Source organism: Nerophis lumbriciformis, linkage group LG06 (genome assembly GCF_033978685.3).
Source record: "Nerophis lumbriciformis linkage group LG06, RoL_Nlum_v2.1, whole genome shotgun sequence".
In the NCBI taxonomy this organism is placed as follows: Eukaryota; Metazoa; Chordata; class Actinopteri; order Syngnathiformes; family Syngnathidae; genus Nerophis; species Nerophis lumbriciformis.
The window spans coordinates 50,916,691-50,932,034 of NC_084553.2; the positions used below are offsets into that span (position 1 = coordinate 50,916,691).

General features: G+C 37.8%; 1 protein-coding gene across 1 annotated transcript in view; it reads right to left on the reverse strand.

Annotated features, from left to right (window-relative positions):
• The window catches only part of mmp2 (matrix metallopeptidase 2), a 72,291-nt gene that overhangs the window by 37,723 nt on the left and 19,224 nt on the right, over positions 1-15,344 (reverse strand). The window contains exon 2 of the mRNA XM_061964534.2: positions 1,669-2,046. The gene's annotated coding sequence lies outside the window, so the exon portion shown is untranslated. The remainder of the gene's footprint in view (positions 1-1,668; positions 2,047-15,344) is intronic.

The window sequence follows — 15,344 nt, forward strand, 5'->3', positions numbered from 1 at the left end:
ATCTTTTAAGAAAAGGCAACATTAGCAAATTTAACTGTCTATTTTTGAGGAAAAAAGTCAAATTTTAGTTTTTTAGAAAAAAATGTTAGTCTCGGGAGGAAAAAGTAAAACATGTTTAACAAAAAGAGACTTGTGAAAAAGCAGTTTACATTTTTTTTATTTTATTTCGCCAAATATATTTTTGAAAATCTAAATAAAGAAAGTATATTTTTAAGCCTTAATCTTACATTAATTTTTACAGGTTATTTTCTTTTACAGAAAAAAGTCACAATCTTACAAGACTAAAGCATGTTTTTAGAGAACAAAGTCTCAACATTATGAATAAAAGTTCTGTTAAAAAAAATCTGAAAAAATTACTTTTTATTTATTAAATTATTTATAGTTCTTTAGAAAGTAATATCGTACAATAGGCGTATATTTAAAAAAAAAAAAAAAAAACGCATTTTGTCATAAAGAGTTCTCATAAGAATTAAGTTGTATATTGTCTATGAAAAACATTTTTCAACCCAAAGTCATATGTAAATGAAATTGTCTGTTTTCAGAGGCAAGAAAGTTGCATATATATATATATATATATATATATATATATATATATATATATATATATATATATATATATATATAAGTATCATAATCTAGCAAAAACAAACAAACAGATATTTTCCACAAACAGAGTTGTAATATTGTCCGAAAAAAAGGGCTGTGAATCTCTGGGCACCACACAATTAGATTCGATTCGATTCTTGGGGGTATTGATTTGATTAAGAATCGATTCTCGATTCAAAATCTATGCTTTTTTTTTTAAAACATTGAATCCCAGTGCAATACTTAACTACATTCCTCCATAAAATAGATAAACAGCTGAGATAAATGTCTATATTACTTATAAAAAAAACTGATTTTGTTTAATAAAATTCTACCCAAACATTTAATAAAGTCAAATACAAATTAGGCAACAATATGATTTGTCCGAGAGGCTGGACAGGACAGATTTAGCCAAAAAAATAAATAAAAATGTGTATATATTTTTAATCGATTTCAGAATTTTTTAAAATCGATTAAAAATTCTTACAAATAAGAATCGCGAGTGATTTGAAAATAAAAAAATTTCGACACCCCTACAGAAGAACGTATATTTTTTTAATGAAAAAGTAGTTTTGATTGTTTTTGTTTTTAGTCTCAATCTCACACACACAATATCTTACAGTATATTTTGGAGGAAAAGTTTGGAAAAAATAAGTCACTTCTGGTGAAAAAAGGTATAAACTTACAAGAATTAGGTGATATAATTTTGTACATAAAGTTGTATATTTTACAGAAAACTATTCGGCAAAATAAAACGTATAAAGTCATATATGTTTGAGAAAAAAACTGTTGTAGTTTTCCTTAAATAAACTCATCTTTTTATCAAATAAATAGTCAGCCACTCCAATTGTAAATATATGAAGGTTTTTTTGTTTTTAAATGACGCTGTATTCTTCAAATAGCAACTGAGCCACCAGTCAAAACCTTGTATATACTTTTTCTATGTTTGCTAGTCAACAGTAAAGTGGTGTTGACAAGTCAAGAACAGTGGAGTATTTAGCCAGTTGCAAGACTTGATGAAAAGGCTGATGAAAGTGATGAAAAGTCTTGTAAAAACATGTTTGGCTGAACAAAAAAACTCACATGATATCATTTACGGGCCTTTTCCGGATCCTAGTCTTGGTAATAGTAGTCACTTGTTGAAATGTAAAGCTGCTGTCAAGGCTGTTGCGTGAAACCCACCATGTCGTGTCAACGCACGAGCTACTGCGGAAGCCCCCCGACCCCCGCCCCGTTGCATGGCTGTCGTCTGTTGTTGGCGGTTATGAAGTTACCGGATGGCTCGCCGTGCCACGCCATGTTTGCAGGATATTGGAAATGACCTCTTGATGGAAAACTGAAGCCAACTGGCCATTGGGGAGCACTGATAGCAGCATAGATTAGCATATCAGCTTTCTCACATGGTCAAGTCTGATATAGACTGCAGGAGATGTAGTTCCTCAACGTAGACAACGGAGGGCACTGTGGGGAAAAAAACAATAATACAACAATAAGTCGTTAGTGTTAGCATTCACCTCCAAGACAAGTTAAATTATATTTTTTGTTGCTTTTAGATTTGAATGTTGACAAGAGAAAATAATTCTCAGGGCGTTCAATCAATCGCAACCTGACAGGATTGCTTTATATTTTAATGTTGACAATATTCAGTTCAGTTTCAGTTTATTTCGAACATGCATACGATACAATGTAATGCATCACATATTTGCAGTTGTTTCATTACAGCACGTCCGAAAAGGAGTAGGAAGAATCTGAGTTTATTTAATCCTACCCCTTTTCATACCATAGCAATTTTATCCCATTTCCTTGTTCTCTGTAACAGAACAGTGAATAAATAAATAATATACCATAGTAAGTAAACAAATATTAAATACATAAATAATATTTATCTCAAAATTTAAAAAAAAAAAAGTTCATCATAAATATTGTTCTGTGTACTTAGTGAACACCTGTAGTTTGAACAGTCTCTTAAAAGGGGAACATTATCACAATTTCAGAATGGTTAAAACCATTAAAAATCAGTTCCCAGTGGCTTATTATATTTTTCGAAGTTTTTTTCAAAATTTTACCCATCACGCAATATCCCTAAAAAAAGCTTCAAAGTGCCTGATTTTAACCATCGTTATAAACACCCGTCCATTTTCCTGTGACGTCACATAGTGAAGCCAACACAAACAAACATGGCGGAAAGAACAGCAAGCTATAGCGACATTAGCTCGGATTCAGACTCGGCTTTCAACGGCTTAAGCGATTCAACAGATTACGCATGTATTGAAACGGATGGTTGTAGTGTGGAGGCAGGTAGCGAAAACGAAATTGAAGAAGAAACTGAAGCTATTGAGCCATATCGGTTTGAACCGTATGCAAGCGAAACCGACGAAAACGACACGACAGCCAGCAACACGGGAGAAAGCGAGGACGAATTCGCCGATCGCCTTCTAACCAACGATTGGTATGTGTTTGTTTGGCATTAAAGGAAACTAACAACTATGAACTAGGTTTACAGCATATGAAATACATTTGGCAACAACATGCACTTTGAGAGTGCAGACTGCCCAGTTTTCATCAATTAATATATTCTGTAGACATACCCTCATGTCAGCAGGCCAGGGAAGCTAGGGTCGATATTCTTCTCTTGATCATCTTCGGTGGCATAAGGGACGGTGTGAGCCAAGACATCCAGGGGGTTTAGCTCGCTCGTCTGCGGGAACAAACTGCCGCCATTGCTTGCCGTGCTACCGAGGTTCTTTGTCCCTGAATTGCTCACACACTCCGGCAGATTCAATGGGGGTCTGACGGCAGATTTCTTTGACTTTATCGTTGGAAATGCATCTGCTTTGAGTGTCGCAGGATATCCACACATTCTTGCCATCTCTGTCGTAGCATAGCTTTCGTCGGTAAAGTGTGCGGAACAAACGTCCAATTTCTTGCCACTTTCGCATCTTTGGGCCACTGGTGCAACTTGAATCCGTCCCTGTTCGTGTTGTTACACCCTCCGACAACACACCGACGAGGCATGATGTCTCCAAGGTACGGAAAACAGTCGAAAAAACGGAAAATAATAGAGCTGATTTGACTCGGTGTTTGAGAAAATGGCGGATTGCTTCCCGAGAGCGAATATTAGAAAGGCGTTTAATTCGCCAAAATTCACCCATTTAGAGTTCGGAAATCGGTTAAAAAAATATATGGTCTTTTTTCTGCAACATCAAGGTATATATTGACGCTTACATAGGTCTGGTGATAATGTTCCCCTTTAAACTGAGTCATATTGGTGCTTTATTTGATTTCTTTGGTTAATCCATTCCATAATTAAATTCCACATACAGATATTGGTTATTTGGTTAAAATTTATTTCGAACATGTATACAATATTAATATGATATATCACATATTTTCTTTACAGCATGTCCAAAAAGGAGAAGGAAGAAGCAAGGCTTATTTATTACTCCCCCTTTTACTCTTCATAACAATTACTAACACATACTTCCTGTATTCGATTTGTACACAATTTACATGGATGTGTTCTAAATACATCAGTTCTTCCCATAAGTAGTTCAATCATTTATTATTCACTTGATGAGATTGATAATATTTCATTTTCAATAAATCAACGACATTTATAATAATTTTTCTTCTTTGCACTGCGATGAGGTGGCGACTTGTCCAGGGTGTACCCCGCTTTCCGCCCGAATGCAGCTGAGATAGGCTTGTAGTTTGAACCGCCTCTTAAACTGGATCATATTAGTACATTGTTTGATTTTTTTTACTTAATCCATTCCATTATTTAATTCCACATATGCTAAAGGTTTTAAGTGTTGTACGTGCATACAGATGTTTTAAATTACATTTTTCTTTAAGGTTATATTTCTCCTCTTTTGTTGAGAAGAATTGTTGCATATTCTTGGTTACCAAGTTATAGTTTGCTTTGTGCATAATTTTAGCTGTTTGCAAATGCACCAAACCATTGCAATATTTTGGATTTCATAAATAAAGTGTTTTCATGTTCTCTATATCCAACATGATGTATTATTCTGACTAATCTTTTTTGTAATACAGTTCGTGAATGAAGTGTACTTTTGTAGTTATTAACCCATAATTCTACACCGTAACTCAGATACGGTAACACGAGCGAGCAGTAGAGAATATGAAGGGAAGTGAAGTGAATTTTGGTCAATAACATATTTTGCTTTATTCATTATAGAAGTATTTCTTGCCACCCTACGTTGTATATTTTTTATATGGGATTTCCAGTTCATTTTACCATCTATTATTACACCCAAATTTAGAAGAATATACGGTGTAACAGAAGGAATGTGACCAATTACACATTTAGACCAGTTAGTCAATGTAGACTTGGTTGTTGTTCTTTTGTTTCAACATTACAAGTGGTTAACTTCTTTTTACACTTAGAATTCCTGACAAATTACATCGTTTGTCTCTAGTGTTAAGAATAAGGATTCAATGTTTTTTTCAAAATTGACTTTTCCTTTTAATAATTAAGAATGTTCAACAAAATTAGAACTTTGACTCTGCATTTAACTTTTTTTCTCATTTAGGTTAAAGACTGTTTACTTTTTGACACCTGCGTGACAATAAAAGCGGTTTAAAAGATGAGTAACGCAACTTACCTCCGCAATACGATGCAACCATTTACCATTAAGGCTAAGACTAAGTGTTATTTATCCAATTTTACTTTCAATAGAGGTTGGCTTCTTTTTGCACTTGCGTCACAAAGAAAATGTTTAAAAAAAATGTAAATGCCACTCTCTTTTGCATACTACATAATTTTGGTCTTGACCTCTGTATGTATGATGAGATTGCCGCAGAACTTCAAGATGTAACCCTTAAATCATATTTGAATAGTAGGCTATTGAGACTGATTTGGTGGATTTAAAGATTCCTTTTTTATTTATAAATGAAATTGTAAATGGGTATTTGGTGGGTAGATTTTGAAATGTATTGTATTGTATTAGGGCTGGGGGATATATCGATATACTCGATATATCGTGGGTTTGTCTCTGTGCGATATAGAAAATGACTATATCGTGATATTCGAGTATACGTTCTCACACAGTTGCTTTTAGCTGCGGGCATTACACTACAGGCTCTTCTCACTCTTTCTTGTCTGTCCTTCTCACAGACAGCAAGCGCACCTTCTTACATACGTCACATACGTATACACCCTCGCGGAGCAAAGAGGTAGCAGCATGGGTAACGTTAGCTGTGATGCTAGCGGAGTGGTGCGAGCGGTAATACGAGAGAAAGAAGGTGCGAAAATGGTAACAAATGAAGGAAGAATTAATTCCCAAGAAAAACAGCAGCGGGTCCATCGTCTGGCGGTGGTTTGGCTTCAAGTGGGAATATGTCGAACAGACAACCGTAATTTGTCAAGTGTGGGGGAAAAGCATTGCTACAAAAAGTAGCATTACTGCTAATATATAGCATCATTTGAAAAGTCACCTGCATGAGAATGAAGAGTGCTTACTCCGCATGTCAACATCTCCGTTCGGTGCCACACGCCCACACCATCAAAATGCCGAGGCAAACATTTCCAGATCAACACCGTATGAAAAAAATTGTCAACAACAAAAGGAGATAACGTCCGCAGGAACCTACCACATAGCGAAGGACGTGCACAATTTGATTTCCTATTATGTAGCTAATTTTTATTTGACACTTATTGAAATATCTTGTGTGACATCATGCACAGAAGTGCACTTTATTTGTGTTAAACTATTGTAGTGGCGTTCTGTACAAAAAGTGCACTTTAATTTAGTGTTGTTATGATATGTCATCTTAGTGACATCATGCACAAAAGTGTACTAATAGCTTGTTTTAAAATTACTGACAATTTTGCACTTTCTGTTTTGGAAATGACATGAATGTTTGTGCCACTGTTTAATAACTGTTTAATAAATACAGTATTGGTCAATTGACTTAGTTGTGATTTCCCTCTGTGCATGAAAGTTTAAAATGAGCATATATTAATGCAGTATGAACAAGAATGTTTTAATGTAGACAAATAGAATCATCATACTGCTGTGATTATATGCATCAAGTGTTCATTCAAGGCTAAGGCAAAATATCGAGATATATATCGTGTATCGCGATATGGCCTAAAAATATCGAGATATTAAAAAAAGCCATATCGCCCAGCCCTATATTGTACTGTATTTTGTATATTATATGATGATGCATATTTTAGCAGCATGGTGGAAGAGGGGTTAGTGCATCTGCCTCACAATACGAAAGTCCTGAGTAGTCTTGGGTTCAATCCCGGGCTCGGGATCTTTCTGTGTGGAGTTTGCATGTTCTCCCCGTGACTGCGTGGGTTCCCTCCGAGTACTCCGGCTTCCTCCCACCTCCAAAGACATGCACCTGGGGATAGGTTGATTGGCAACACTAAATTGGCCCTAGTGTGTGAATGTGAGTGTGAATGTTGTCTGTCTATCTGTGTTGGCCCTGCGATGAGGTGGCGACTTGTCCAGGGTGTACCCCGCCTTGCGCCCGATTGTAGCTGAGATAGGTTCCAGTGCCCCCCGCGACCCCAAAGGGAATAAGCGGTAGAAAATGGACGGATGGATGGCCATATTTTAACTGTGGGTCCCTGTCCATAAGCTGTGTGCTTCTAAGGATGACCTTTTTGCAGAACAAACTCTGATATTAACAAAAGAAACAATAATGAAATACAAAACTATGTATGTCTGTAAATACATAGATAAATACCTTGATCATTTGGAAATTATGTTTAAACAAAAAAATTAACTCTAAAATTAACAGTGGATACCTTAATGTTACACTTGTGAGATCTTCACGGTAACATTTATTCATGTTTTATTACTTATACGTTGTAAAATTAACAGTTTATTTTATGTTTGTCTGACAATCAGATTGTTAGTATTGTGTAAAGGTCAACATGGCATCACTGGAGGAATTATTTTATCATGTTCAATCTAGGCAAACTGGAGGTGCAGCAGTGTTTCATAAAACAAATTGCATTCTACTTTAAAAGTTTAGTTTTTTTATGCAATTTGGTGCATAGAAGAACATGCTTAAGCAACATCAGACAGTAAGAGAGTGTGTGGTAATTTTCCTGGTTTGCAGTCATTGTCTTGTATTAAATGGACATAAGGTAAATGTATCAATTACCATATGAAACAATATAACACCGCGCTAACATGAATTAATGCAAGGCAGAATTTACAGGCAATACATGCACGGCAGATAGATGGCCTGAATTTAATTTACGCAATATTCCCAGAAGGATGGTTTCATACTGCGACGCTATATTGCTTTGAATGTTTGGCCTATAAAGAAATTAACTTTGTCTCCCTGCTAAGTACACCCATGCATCAAACCTTGATATCCCCGTGATGGATGAATCACAGTCCGTATTACGTCGGACAAATGTATTCATATTGCATATTTTCAAATGTTTCCTGTCTGACCATCTGTGTGTGTGTTACTGTGATTAATCCACTGATCCTGTTGCAATAAAGGGCAGGTGTTTTTTTCATTTGCACACATAAGAGCTGAAATGGAGCCATAATCCAGCCATATTATTATATTTGAGATATTAGTCAGTATCTGGGGCACAATGAGACCTGATTTCATTATCTGTGTGTGTGTGTGTGTGTGTGTGTGTGTGTGTGTGTGTGTGTGTGTGTGTGTGTGTGTGTGTGTGTGTGTGTGAGTGTGAGTGTGCGTGCATGCGCATGTGTGTGTGTGTGCGTGTGAGTTCCTGTCTTTGCATACATTTGGTGACATATTTCTGATGAAAGATAAAGTAGGAATAGGTTCTATCTATTGTTAATATTATTTTGTAGGTGCATTTATATACAAAACACAAAACCAGTGAAGTTGGCACGTTGTGTAAATCATAAATAAAAACAGAATACAATGATTTGCAAATCCTTTTCAACTTATATTCAATTGAATAGACTACAAAGATAAGATATTTAATTTTTCGAACTTTTTTTGCAAATAATCATTAACTTAGAATTTAATGGCAGCAACACATTGCAAAAAAGTTGGCACTGGGACATTTTTATCACTGAGTTTCATCGCCTTTCTTTTTAACAACACTCAGTAAACGTTTGGGAACTGAGGAGACCAATTTTTTACGCTTTTCAGGTGGAATTCTTTCCCATTCTTGCTCGATGTACAGCTTATATTGTTCAACAGTTCGAAGTCTGCGTTGTCGTATTTTACGCTTCATAATGCGCCACACATTTTCAATGGGAGACAGGTCTGGACTACAGGCAGGCCAGTCTAGTACCTGCACACTCTTACTATGAAGCTACGTTGTTGTATCATGTGCAGATTGTGGTTTGGCATTGTCTTGCTGAAATAAGCAGGGGCGCCCATGATAACGTTGCTTGGATGGCAACATATGTCGCTCCAAAACCTGTATGTACCTTTCAGCATTAATGGTGCCTTCACACATGGGTAAGTTACCCATGCCTTATGCACTAATACACCCCCATACCATCACAGATACTGGCTTTTGAACTTGAAAAAAAATAAAATAAAAAATAACAAAGTTTATCAGTTCGAACGTTAAGTATCTTGTCTTCGCAGTCTATTCAATTGACTATAGGTTAAAAAGGATTTGCAAATCATTGTATTCTGTTTTTATTTACGAATTACACAACGTGCCAACTTCTTGGGTTTTGTTCAGGATAACATAATTTATCGAATCAAAGTGACCCTACTCAGCAAATAGGACTTTTTAAGGATGTTCTTACAGTAATATGTGTCGCTAAAGTGTGTTTATGGGCACCAAATCATCTCATTACTTGTTTGTTTAAAGGCTTTGCTACACATCCGAAAGCCTGGAGCTTTTAACGACCCGCCAGACAGTTACAGATGTGACAGCTGTAAGTTTTAGTTTGTTTTTAGTTTTAGTTTTTCCTAAGCAAACAGGCCGCTCACCTAACATGGTGTTGCTGTTCAAATTTGACTCGTTTCCAGTATTGCCTATACAAAAAACATGTTTAAACGGTCTAAAGTCCAGCATCAAGGCTAGATTAGGGACTACGGTTGTCCCGATACCAATATTGTGGTACCAAAATGTATTTCGATACTTTTCTAAATAAAGGGGATCCTAAAAAATTTCATTATTGGCTTTATTTTAACAAAAGATCTTAGGGTACATTAAACATATGTTTCTTATTGCAAGTTTGTCCCTAAAATAAAGTAGTGAACATACAAGACAACTTGTCTTTTAGTAGTAAGTAAGCAAACAAAGGCTCCTAATTTAGTCTGCTGACGTATACAGTAACATATTGTGTCATTTATCATTGTATTATTTTGTCAACATTATGAGGGACAAACTGTAAAAATGAATTATTAATCCACTTGTTCATTTACTGTTAATATCTGCTTACTTTTTAACATGTTCTATCTACACTTCTGTGAAAATTTAATAATCATTTATTCTTCTGTTGTTTGATACTTTACATTAGTTTTGGATGAGACCACAAATCACCTCGCTGGGGTGATGAAGCCTGTGCTAGAGTGTGAGGTGGACAAATTCTGGCTAGAAATAGTTGGACTCACTTCTATGCACAGCTAGGGCTCTGGGTCCAGTTCTCTTGAGAGAGGCTGGACTCTCATCCACTCTGGTGTTACATGCAGTGAGAGGTGACCGGCTGGGGTGGCAATTCTTGTTGCCCCCCAGCCCAAAGCCTGGAGTGGTAAACATATTCAGTAAGGCATTGGGTAAATCAGCATACTCTTGTATGTGGCACAGGGGTAAATTCTAGTGTCTCGCAGTAAGGAAGTTCTGGCCTCTGTTTTTTTCTGTGTGGAGTTTGCATGTTCTGTCCGTGACTGTGTGGGTTCCCTCTGGGTACTCCAGCTTCCTCCCACCTCCAAAGACATGCACCTGGGGATAGGTTGATTGTCAACACTAAATTGACGATAGTGTGTGAATTTGAGTGTGAATAATGTCTGCCTATCTGTGTTGGCCGTGCGATGAGGTGGCGACTTGTCCAGGATGTACCCCGCCTTCCGCCCGAACGCACCTGGGATAGTTTCCAACCACCCAGTGAGAGACAAAACGGTAGAAATTTGATATTTATATATATATACACACAGTATTGTTAAAGCTTGTGTTGCTTAGTATATTTCACCATTTTCTTTTAAATATATAAACTCTGTGCAACAATTTATGGACATAAACATGACCATATTTAGTCGGAATGCTCATTCCTGCATATTCTATACGGTTTTGTTATCCATTCCACATGAAAGTGAATTTAGATGCTACGAACAAATACCAAAGGGTGATCTTAGGCTTTTTAAATCTATATACAAGGTTACTTTGACTCATGGTATCGTTTAAATACCCAGAAAGCAGTGCGAATACAAGATGCCGTAAGTACACCTTAACTGAGAATGGTAGGTTGAATATATATATATGGTTTGATCCGAGCCATGCAACTGTTAATGTTCTAGAGTACCAATTACATGTGCTGCAGAAACTCCATTCACCGGTGTTGTGTAAATATTCCAGATTATTAAATGTCGCACTTTCACTTTGTGACTTCTTCTTTATGCAACAACAACACAAAAAGCTGAAAAACACAAATTCAGTAATTATTTTTAGAGGGCACCGCGAGATTAAATACACAATATCGTTTTTCATGCAAATGTTTGATCACCGTTGTTTCATTTCATACAATAATGTGTGCATTTCAAGCATAAAGTCTGCTTGCCTGTGTTCAGGAACCCTTCCTGGCAAAAACTGACCAATCATAGCTCTGCGGGCCGAGGATTTTTCGTAGGTACATGTAGAGTGGACTACGGCGCAAGCTATGCAACGTGAGAGTATACACCAGGCTTAACAGGAGATTTCTACACGTGACAAAATGTAAATTCAGTGTGGGTGAGAGGTCATGTTAAGGGTTGGTCGAGAGGTCAAGTGTAATGCATTGAATAGCATTGTACTTTATGGCGCTACGCATCCTGGGGGTCAGTGTGTTAAATCATCTAAGCAGGATGACCTTTGGTGACATGCTTGCAAAAGGTCAAACACGCTAGCCCAAATTCCATCAATCCCCATATCGCAAATCCCCCGTCTGTTTTCAATCCGACCTAGGTATGATTGAAGCGAGGCCGCCATTAACACAGAGCCCTTCACCTTGCACGTTGTTTGGAACACGGTGTTACAAGCGCCCTCCTAAATTCGCCGATGTAGAACACTTGTCTTTCCTAAGGCGTTAGACGGGCCAGGCGGGGGAGCGCAGGTGGCTTGCAAACGAGTGTTAACGATCAATCTGTCAGGCGTGATCTTAATCTGCGGCTCTTTTCTTTGGCCATCAAAGCGATGCAAATGAAATAGTGTATTGATTTCTGCAGCATCCTTGTTCTTGCTGCTTACCCGTCTCTGAACTGTTGTTATTAATAGTCTAGTCTCTTCTTACTTTCTTCCTAATGAAGGCATGCAGGGTTTTTCTTCCCGTCAATCACAGTAACATAACATAAGAGTGTTTTTTTTTTGTATTTAAATAGAGTACTGTGTGCATCTCATTGAGGATATAAAACTTGTCAATGGCAGATCAGAGGGTTTAAGAGGGTTTAGAGCTGTAACAGATGGTTTTTCTATCATGTGCCCTAAATGCTAATCCTGTCAACCCCAAAAGCAGCTGTGATTGATGCATTATAACACGGGCTATCAGCGTGGGGGGGAATGAAACAGGATCACTCTCATGGCTTTATGGAATACTGATAGGATGTCCTTTAACACATAATTTTAAGAAAACAAATGTTTCCATAGTTTTTTTGCCATTTTGGGGAAATTCATGATAATACCACAATAAAAATGAGTTATCTAACAACAAAATTATTATTTTTGTTTGAATTGACAAAATATCCAACTGATATTAAAAGAAAGTAAACTCCAAAAAAAAAAGCAGGCTTCACTACCCATCTTAAAATAGCTCTATTTGCCAGTCAGCTACATTAACAAAATATATTTCGCAAACAGCTTCAAAGAAAGGCGAAAGTGATGTCTATAGTTCACCACCTGAGGGGGACATACATGACCATTGTAACAATTTTAGGACATTTTTTATTGTCCAAAAACAATTGTCCATGTTGTATTTTTTTATGAAAATATATGTCAAGTACTTGATAGGACAAAAAATGTTAAGCTAGATTTGACAACAGAACACAGAGAATCTAATCATATTTTTAAAAAAGTCGAAACTGTCAAAAAGTGGACATAAATGGTTTTCAACAAACAGATTAAAGATTTACAATATTAGAAAAAAGTAATTTTAAAAATGAAAAAAAAATGTAACCAGCTAATATTACTTCAAGATACTTGAAATTATTTTTGTTGACCACTTGTTGGCAGCAGACAACCTACTACCAGAAAGCTATTTAACAATAAATAAAACAGAACATGCATATCCGTATTTGAAGAGTTCAAAAAATAAAAATAAAAAAGAAATACATTTTACTCCTTGTGTTTTGTAAAACAAACGAATATGATTGCAAAAATAATTGCTTGAAAACGATTTTTTTTTGCGCCGGCATCAAATTATTTACGTGTCAAGGACTCCACAAAGGACTTCATGCAGACATGTCAACCTTCCCGTTTTTACCCATCCTTTACAGTCATTTATGCAATACAACTACAGCTATCATTGCACATGTAATACATTATTATACAATGAATGAACTTAGTTAAGCATATTTTAGTGTAGGCAAGTGGATTGTCATGACCTGTTACTCCAGGTCATTCCTTGTTTGGGTTTGCTGGTGTTTTTCCTGTTTGGCGCTCTTAGTTTAGTATCGACTTCCTGCGTTGTGTCATCACCGCTCCTGAGATTGTTCTTCTCACTTGCCTCTGATAAGTGATCAGGAGACTCACCGGTTCATAGGCCAGTCTCACCATTCAGTCGCTGGAACATTGTTTCTTTTTTGTGTGCGTTGTATTTTTCTACACGGCTTTCTTAATCGTCAAGCTTTCCTATGCTTTTGTGCACTACCCTGCTTCACTATTTCTTTATTTTGGAGATTTAAATACTTTTCGTACACTCCATGTCTTCGCCTGTTTCGCATCTTGGGGTCACAACTACCGCTTCCATGCATAGCCGTAACATAGATAACATTGAGCCTTAATCATATTTTGTTAATTGACTAAAATAATCATATACATATAAAATATAACAACCAGAAATGATCCAAAATGAGCTTGAAATGGCTACTTCAAACCAAAATGTCTGGGGACCTCACTAAACTATATAATCCTTGGCCCTGTTTATTTGTTTATCTGAGTTTTTTAGCCTTTATGAGGTGGAAAAGTCACAATGAGATCTGTTAATGTATGCGAACCGCGTTAGCTATTCTCTTGATGGCATACAAAAAAAATCAATTTGCAGTTTTAGCACACTATAAGCAAAATCTAACAAACCAGATTTGACTATGAAAATCCTTGAGTTGAAGACAGCTGGCTAGATTGCTGTGATTACCACAGTCTTTCTACCCACCATCCAACCTCAACATGTGTTGGTGAGGGGATGGCACCCTTCGATGTTCTAATTGATGCCTACTGGGCACAGTCCGACAGAAGCAGTCTCCTGGCGGCCACATGGGAGGAAACCACAGCCAAGGCAGCTTTTTCTATCAGATTGTCAGAAGCTCCTAAGCCTCCAGTTCAAAGAGCGGAGTCAGACTCTGCGTGGTGGCATACAGCCTTCCTTCCTCCGCTCGATCCTGCAGGCCGAGCAGGAATCTACAAAGTCAACAGCGGTTGCCTAAAGACAGGAAATACCCCCGCCGCTTATCTGTCACAAATGTGTGCGATCTCTGGCGCCATGTGATTCCGACTTTACTCTAAATGGAAACAGTGTTGTTTCTTTGCTTTGACGCAGCAGAACAGCGTGTCAGGGTGTTTTCCTGCGGATGACTTCAGACATGAGAAGCCCGTTCTTAAGCTCCCTTACCGTCTGCCATTCATTAGGCCGACTTATTGCTTGCACATGGCCATAGTGGTCCGAGTGTTATCCTCACGCGAGAAGGTGCCGAGGAAATTGCCGGGTCTTCTGTCAAAAGACAAACCCTCGAGGGGATTTCCTCGACTCGCTTTGCACGCGTGGCTTGGCGTCGGCCCGGTGGCGGGGGGTATAATGAGGCTTAAAGCGAGCCGGACCCAAAAGCCCGGCAGGTCCTTGTGGCTCACTGAAAACTAATATCTTAGAGTGGGCCGGACATTGAGCCCTGAGGGATCTCTAATGCGGCAGCACGGTGACGGAGGGGTTAGTGCGTGTGCCTCACAATATAAAGGTCCTGGGTTTGATCCTGGGCTCAGGATCTTTCTGTGTGGAGTTTGCATGTTCTCCCTCTGATTGCGTCGGTTCCTCCCACCTCCAAAGACATGCACCTGGGGCTGATTGGCAACACTAAATTGGCCCTAGTGTGTGAATGTGAGTGTGACTGTTGTCTATCTGTGTTGGCCCTGCGATGAGGTGGCGACTTGTCCAGCGTGTACCCCGCCTACCGCCTGACTGCAGCTGGGGTAGCCTCCAGCTCCCCCTGCGACTCCGAAAGGGACAAGCAGTAGAAAATGGATGGATGGATGGCTCGCTAATGCAGTCCTATGGGAGATTTAGCTGTGTATGCTTCCTTTCTAGAATATATAATATAGAATATACACACATTTGTCCAGTCTCGCTCCATCTCGTACCTGGCACCTCTTCTCAACATCGAAACCAGATATACTTTATTCCATGCACTGGTTAGTTTTGAAA